We start from the raw sequence: 8,169 nt of genomic DNA on the forward strand, positions 1-8,169 counted from the left end.
ACCCAACCGAGTTTGGTATTCTGCAACATACAGTTATCACTAAGTCGATATTGACCTACAGACATAAGTGACACATAAACAGGAACATTCAACAAAATATCCACACTTTTCAATTTATAGAAAAGTGGGTCAGCCAATTTCATGTTGTCAGGGATGTTGAAACAACTCAGCTCAAGACCGGCTGGCGGCTCGCTGGGAGTAATTTTGTCGGTGATGATACAATTGAGATTCTTCTGCCAAGTGTGGTCAGGAGAATGGACATTAAGTGACACAATGTTCATGAGCGCAGATTTACTGCCTGAAACAGTATGAATTGTGTTACCAGTAGACACCTGATGCAAGTGAAGACAGTCAGCTAAATTCTTGGAAATGAAGCAAGTGTCTGAGCCACTGTCTAACAGCGCTTGACAAGGAACTAGATGGCCTACACTATCCATGACTAGTAACTGAACAGTGGGCATGATGCTAACTAGAGTCTTGTTGGTGTCAGTACCAACACAGTTGACTGCTGAATTGCTGATAGCCTGAGACCGAGGAGTCAGACTAGGCGTCGAGCTGGATGTGGGCGCATTGCGCGCGCTGGAAGGAGCAGCAGCATGATGCGCGTTGAACTCGTCGGCTGAATGTGGTCTGGTTGACGGTTGATCGAATGATGATAAAGATAAATGAGAATTTGTGGACTTACTGTGATTATCCGTATGAGCGTAGTGCGAGCGTGAGTCTCGATTTGCAGACTTCGACTGTGCGTGGTTAACATTGCTGTTTCCAAACGGTAATGGACTGCCATGCAGTAGCGTATGGTGTGCTTTATGACACGCACGGCACTGACCGATACATTGATGCGGTCTGTCCTTGGAGAATGGTCTTAAGCAATTGTAACTGCTTCCGTTGAACTGCCTTTCTGCGCTCGGCGACAGGAATGTTGCTGAAAGTGTTGCAGTTAAACACATTATGAGAGTTTTGTCCGCAAAAAAGACACATCAAGGGTTTATTAAAGAATGTAGCAGGAGCAGACTGACCATTAGTCGGTTTAGATTGAGAAGATGGTTTGCTCTGCGTAATTTGATTGGAGGAAGTACTCCACTGATTGTTGGTATTACCATTATTACTGTTATTGAAGGCAATTGTTTGCAAAATTTTGTGTTGAATTTCTAGGAATTCCCACACAGAATCAAGAATCAGAATTGAATCTCTCCCAGTCACGAAGAGTGAAGTTGTCGAATTTTGACACAGTCAGGAACAAAAAAATTAAATCTTTCACTGAAATTGGTAAAGTCAATGATTCGAGTGCAAATATATTAGTTTTCTGGTGATCAATGAATGACCGCCATGATTGAGCAGACTTTGTGTCCAACTTGGGAGGGTTGAGAATCGCTGCTAAATGAGTTTCAGCAATCAACAATGAGTTGTCGTACCGCTGAGTAAGAAGCTTCCAAGCGAGATCAAAATCTCCTGATGGCAAATTTGCAATTTGGTTGAGTGCCTCCCCTGTCAGCATTTGCCGCAAGTAATGATATTTAAGACTATTGTCGAGAGTCTCATTCTTAATTACTAAGCTAGTAAAAGAAGTTTTGAAATGCAGCCATTGGCTGAAATTACCATTAAAAGTGGGTAATGGAATATCGGGTAGGTGAGCATGGAATGCTCGATGTGTGCTACTAGGTTGATTTTGAATAGAGGCAGCTTGAGCTGCAGCATCCTGCTTTGATAATAGATGATCATAAGCAGAGATCTTAGAATTGATTTGAGACATTACAGTGATGAATTTACTTCTAACTTCATGGTAAAATTCAAAGTCAAAGGTAGGCTGGTTTGCCTCTTGAGAGTCAATTACATCATCAAATTTAGATTTAAGATGGAGAATTTCAGCTTTGAGAATTGTCATTTCATGATAAGCTTCATCAGAAGTGATGTCGCAAATAGGAAATTGTTTCTTCAACAGATTTAAGTGTCTGTTGAGAGTTTGAACAGTGGTCCACGGGACAGATTGTCCGTCAACAGAACCCACAGGAGCTATCTCCTGATACTCTACTGAATTGCTTTGAGACATTTTTTATGGTCTTAACAGAAAAACAATAATAAAAATATGTGACTTGCGCTTTGCCGATGCCAGGAACGGAGTCCAGTGGAAATGCACTTGATTGAGTGCGCATTGCAAGCAGCAGGACGCAGAGACCTTGTGCAGTTTTCTGATTGCTGCAAGAGAACTGGGACTCGAACGCAGGCTTACAGTGTCGGCAAGAAGCTGGAACTGGATGATACAACACCCGTTTCACGTTCCAGTACATAACCCCTCGAAAAATCTGAAAATTGAAAACTACTGTTATTATGGTACTAAACAGTGTGTACTGCTTGCAATGATAAAACAAAGGACGCTAAGCAACGCTTACAGTGTGGGTATATTAACCTAACCTATCTGAGGTCATTCAGAAAAAGATGATTTCTAGTGGGGCACCCACAAAACAAAACCATAGATCGCAGATTTAGATCCGGTTCGGAGTAACCAAAATTATGTAGTTTTTGGTGAGAGAAGTTGAGCTGTAAAGTTAGCTTAAAAGAGTGGACTGTATTAAATTGTATTTGAATAATAAAGAAATTGAATCTGAGAAAAATTGTGTTAATCATTTATAGATATCACCAAAAGAAACTTACATAATAATTTGAAGATCAGTATTACTGATTCTTGAAGATCGATGGTCAACTGACAAGTGTGACCGACGGCTTAATGTTGGAATTTTCCAAGACAGAGCTGATCGACTTGTTAGGTGCGATTCAGGCAATGTTGCAGCTAATATTAGAAATAAGAATGGACCGACTGGTTGAGTGCGGACCATGTACTTAAATTACAATGAAAACAAATGGTAAAAAAGAACGAGGTAAAATTCCAAGTAGCTAGATTTATTAACGGTAAATTCAGTTGACAGAAAAAGTTTTGATTTGGTAGTTTGTGTTGTTTTTCGACGTCTGTCCTTCCGACAGGGTGATGTAATTTCATACAAGAGATTGCTGGAGCAATCAAACAAAAAATAATGAACTGTCAATCAATTAATTTGTAATTAATTAATGTTAGATTGAGTAGATTCAAAAACAAAAAATATGTAGGGAAATTTATTAATCTAAAAAGAACGATGCTAAGGAGCATTAATGCACAAGATACAAGAATTACAAGGAGCAAATTGATGCTCAGAAGCAAAGGGGGTAAGTAAATATTCAAAACAAGAATTAGGCCTATTAATTGATTAACCGAACATTAATACAAATTTAGATAAGTGGCAAGTCACAGAACAAGCTGACCTATCAAGAATGTCTCAACGCTGAGATAATGTTTCAAATCTACATTAACGAATGTGAAAGGTTCAGTGTACCAATAGGCCTTAGCCAAGATTAAATGTGAATCCACCTTGTGTGGCAATTGTAACAAAATAATAACAAATGAAAGACAAGATTAAAAAAATATGTTTAGATGTAAGTTTAGTTTAGGAGTTTAGGGAACCTAACCTACAAGGAAGCAAATTGATTTAGGTTGATTTAGAATGTGTTTAGATTATGTATTTAAACACGAATTTAAACAATATGGAATGACCTCAATAAAAGAATGACAAAGACAAAAATAAATGTAAAAGAGACAAAGTACTTAGCTTAAAGATTTGAAGAGCAGGAACAACTACTCAGGAACAAGACCCCATGGTCTAGTGGCGGGCTAAGAACGACAGGCTAGCGGAGGCACTCTCCAGAGATTCTGCGGGACAGAATGACAACTGCAACGATGAAGACCTCAAGGAAGGTAGAGCAGGCGGTGGCTGCGAAGAACAGGACCTCGAGGGAGGAAACAGGACGACGGCAGGGCGATGACTGGGAAAATGATGACCTCAGGGAGGCGGAGACTTGAAGTAGTTTGATATTGCGCTGAGGCGAATGAAACTTTAAATGTAATGATTCAGTGAGGCGCAAGCAAAGCACAGAGTTCACAGGGGAAGCTACTGTTACAAATTTGGTTCCATGGAGGCAACACAAATTAATGACCTTGATTTCTATATGTAGACAATCGAAGGTGAGAATGCTCTGGCCCTAGGGCGGGTGATCAGAGGCATAAGATGAATGAGTTTAGTTCACTGGGGAAGCTAAACTAACCTTGACGAGACAGTCGAAGGTCCGATGAGGAGCTTGAGTCCAAGGAGGCAAACAAGTCACGAGATTGAAATGAAATGTACACTCACTGAATCAGAAACTTTCAAGAGTTCATTGAAGATGGAGTTAGAGATGAATGAAGATGTAGATGAATTTAAAGTTGAATATTGGGAGCATTATCCGGTTGAATGCTGGCAGCATGACGACACGAGTTCACATAACTTTGGACAAACTACTTGGAAAAAAATTAATTGATGCCGAAAAATATGTACAGTTACATTACGAACAATTAAGCACCCATTGGTGATAAAAATTTAAGTAGATTCTCACATAATTAGAGAAAAATATGCAAAAAGAGAATTGGTTGAAGTAGATGCATTTTACATTCTGGACGATTCGATCGAAAAGACGCCGTGAATGTCGCCAGAGCGTTCACTACGCCCCAAAAAATATTCTACTACTCCCCAAACCGACTGATCTGGACCAATGAGAAGCTAGCATTTCGGGCAGGAGATGACGAAAACCCAGAAATTTGTAGATTATAAATGAAATAAGAGTACCAAACACTCACTAAAAATAAAAAAGGACAATTGAGCACAAATTACATATTAATAATTGTCTGAATAACAATTTGAAAAAGATGCTATCCTAGCTGAATAACCTCAACAAAACGGCGCGAAGTAGACAAACCGAACGCAAAAAAAGTAGACTGGCAACTCAAGACGCCAAAGACTGACAACGAACAGTCGTACAAAGGAACCAACGACAAAACATTCAAAAACAATGAAATGGGACAAAAAATAATAGGCGAAATTCAACAGTCCTCAACTGACTTCGTATGAATTCCAAAATTTCTGCAAAGAACTGAACATAAAACATGCACGTATCACCCCATATCACCCAAAAAGCAATGGATTGGCGGAGCGTTGTGTACGAACGTTTGAAGAATGTATGGGAATTTCAAAAGGAAGTACTGGCACCTTACAAGAAGAACTAAATAAAATTTTTATTCGCTCATAGAACATCCCCAAAGAGAGCAACGGGAAAAACACCTGCTTTTATGATGTTCGGTCGCGAGTTACGCTGCAAAATAGATCTATTACTACCATCTGTTAACGACAGAGTAGACGAAGAGTTAGTTAGACAAGGGAACAGCAAGCCGAGAGTCAATGCAAAGGTGTTCGGAGAGGGCAATGGCGTATGGGTACTAGACAGATCAGGCAAAGGCTACAAAAAAGGAAAAATCGTTAAAGTAAATGGACCATACTCATACCTAGTGAATGTTGAGGAAACGATGAGAAGATGCCACGCAGATCAACTGCGATATGCAGATTGAACTTAAGAAGAAAGGGGGAAGATGTTGTATACCAGAAACCAGATGTTATGCAAAACAGATGACATAAATCAGTTATAATATTTAATAGTTTGTTGATTGGAATTCACTCTATCCTACATGTTTTAAATAGAGATTACACACGTTGAGTATTAATCTTTGAGACTTATTTATTTCTAATATTCTACAATTATCATCAAAGTAGTCTGAATTTTTGTTCTTAAATTGACAAGCATGGAAATCTGCGTTTCCACACTCCAAAAGCTCTTTTGATAGTATTCCTCCTTTGTATGTGGGCACTATTATTATATCTTCTTTCTGCTATATTTGCTGGATGTAGATGTGGAGTTGGCAAAAAATTTCTGCATGGAAATCCACTATCACCAAGTGGGTAGCAGCTGCTGCTGCCCCGATACAATCTAGCTTCCAAATCAGCATGTATCTTGGACGTATTAAAAATTGTACTGTCATGAACAGAACCCCTCCACCTAGCAGTGATTTCTGTGAATACTAGCTGTGCATTGCAAATATAGCTTGTACATTGATAGAGAAATATCCTTTTCTATTTCTATACAGTTCTGCATCTTGGCCACCAGGAGATAGAATTTTTACATGAGTACAGTCTAAACATCCAACCATGTTAGGAAAACAACGAATTTAAAAAAAATAGTTTTTTGTTCTTAAAATTTTCTCATTTGTGAGCATTTGAATAAAATAAAACGCGCAAAGAGGCTGCAGAGAGCGCAGAGAGTGGGAAATTCTTTTCACTATTTTGCACACCTTACTTTTATGGACATGAATGATATCCCCAACAACATTTTGAAATGTTTCAGTTGCATAGAACCGTAATCCAATAAGTAATTGGTCCATTTTCGACAACGGCTTACCTCTGTTGTTCAAGTTATCAAAATTGGGAAGTAGTTCAGAAATTTAGATCACTGTTTCTTTACTAAACCTGTATCGAGCTATGAATTCACTGTCCGAGAAATAATTAAATGTGTTAAGCCTATATTCCTATATTTTCTTCAGGTATTGACTCGAACACTTTATCATCTGAACTGCTGCTCTACCTAATTATATCTAGATCCATTTCAATATTTATTAAAATAACAGAACATCGAACAAAAAACATTCAAACATAATCTTTAAAAGAAATTTATTGATTCAATATAAATATATTATTATAGGCTGGATTTTGGCATTATTTCGTTCAATAAACAAAGCTATAGCTTATCCCATATGATTGGGATTAGGCGTACGGTAGACAAAGAAGAAGAGGAAACACCGTTATAGCTATCGATTTAATAACTTTATCCAATCAATATATCTTTATTGGTTTCTCAAACATATTTATAGAATCCATAGCTATGGAGCAAATTTATATATATATATATATATATTATATATATATATATGTTTAATGAATCTGGCAACATGGCATGATCCAAAACCAGCACTCTCGTAAACAAACTTTATACATGGTTCCTATGGTAATCAACCAAATCTTGGATGTATATTCCATGCTTCTTATTTGTGAGGTAATTTCCTACGGTACATTTTTTGGCTGATGTTTCCAAAACAAGATGGCTGACACCAAATAAGGGCTATCAATGCTAAATATAGTGCAACTTTGATTCTGTTTTGTTTTTAAAATACTAGTGATCTACACTAGTTTTAATTTTATTTTGTAATTCAATTTTGTAACCTAATTTTTTGATTGCAACCAAAAATTTGACAAATTTATCCATTCCATAAATATTTATACGCTGGATTTTGGCACTATAGTTTATCGAGAGATTTATGGATTCAATAAGTTTAAGGAGTGTTCTAGAAACGCATTTCTCATATTTATCAATACAATAAAGTTATTGAATGAATAAACAGTTTATGGAACGACTGAGAAACGGGGCATATAGTTTATCGAAATATTTATGGATTCAATAAGTTTAAGGAGCGTTCTAGAAACGCATTTCTCATATTTAACGATACAATAAAGTTATTGAATGGATAAATAGTTTATGGAACGACTGAGAAACCGGGCATAAGTCTACCACTAAGATCCAAGCCACACGAGGCGTTTTTAAAAACAAGTCGACAGAGCAGGAAGCTCTCCGATTGGCTGCTGATTAGGTTGACGTTCGGGAATCAGCCAAACGGAGAGCTTCCTGCTTTACCAACTTGTCAAAAAAAAACGCCTCGTGTGGCTTGACCCTTGAAGGCTGACCGTTCTTTCAGAAATAATTATTAATATAAAGCACTTCAGATTTCAGATTTCAGCCAACTGTGAAGACAATGATGATCCCATTTCTAGACCTTCTTCCTGTTGGAACATCCTGTTATTGAATTTGAAAAAGTTCTGTTTCACACAAGTTTGAAGAAGCTGGTTTAATTCCTGTATTTTGTTGTTGTCCATGGAAGTTGTGTGGAGGATTCTTGTAGCTAGGTGAACACTTTCTGAAAGACACCAGTTTGTGTGTGGTAGGGGCTGGCATCTTCGATAGTTTTTCCACCAGTTCTATTGAGTTTCTGATTCCAAATCTGGGTTGAAACGATGTGCTTTTCCTGTATTGATTTTGTGAGCCAGCTAATGAGGAGAGTTTACGTATGAGACTACAGGTCTGATTGGAATACCTGCTTTGTGGAGTTTTGGTAGGCCAAATAGTCTTGGGGTTGAAGCATTCATTGGTATCAAATTTCTTTTTTCCCAT

The 8,169-nt window shown here is 37.8% G+C and overlaps 1 pseudogene; it reads right to left on the reverse strand.

Moving 5' to 3' along the window:
- Window positions 1-5,603: 5,603 nt before the first annotated feature.
- LOC120352041 lies at window positions 5,604-8,169 on the reverse strand (annotated as a pseudogene).

The sequence above is a fragment of the Nilaparvata lugens genome, chromosome 6 (assembly GCF_014356525.2).
Source record: "Nilaparvata lugens isolate BPH chromosome 6, ASM1435652v1, whole genome shotgun sequence".
Lineage (NCBI taxonomy): Eukaryota > Metazoa > Arthropoda > Insecta > Hemiptera > Delphacidae > Nilaparvata > Nilaparvata lugens.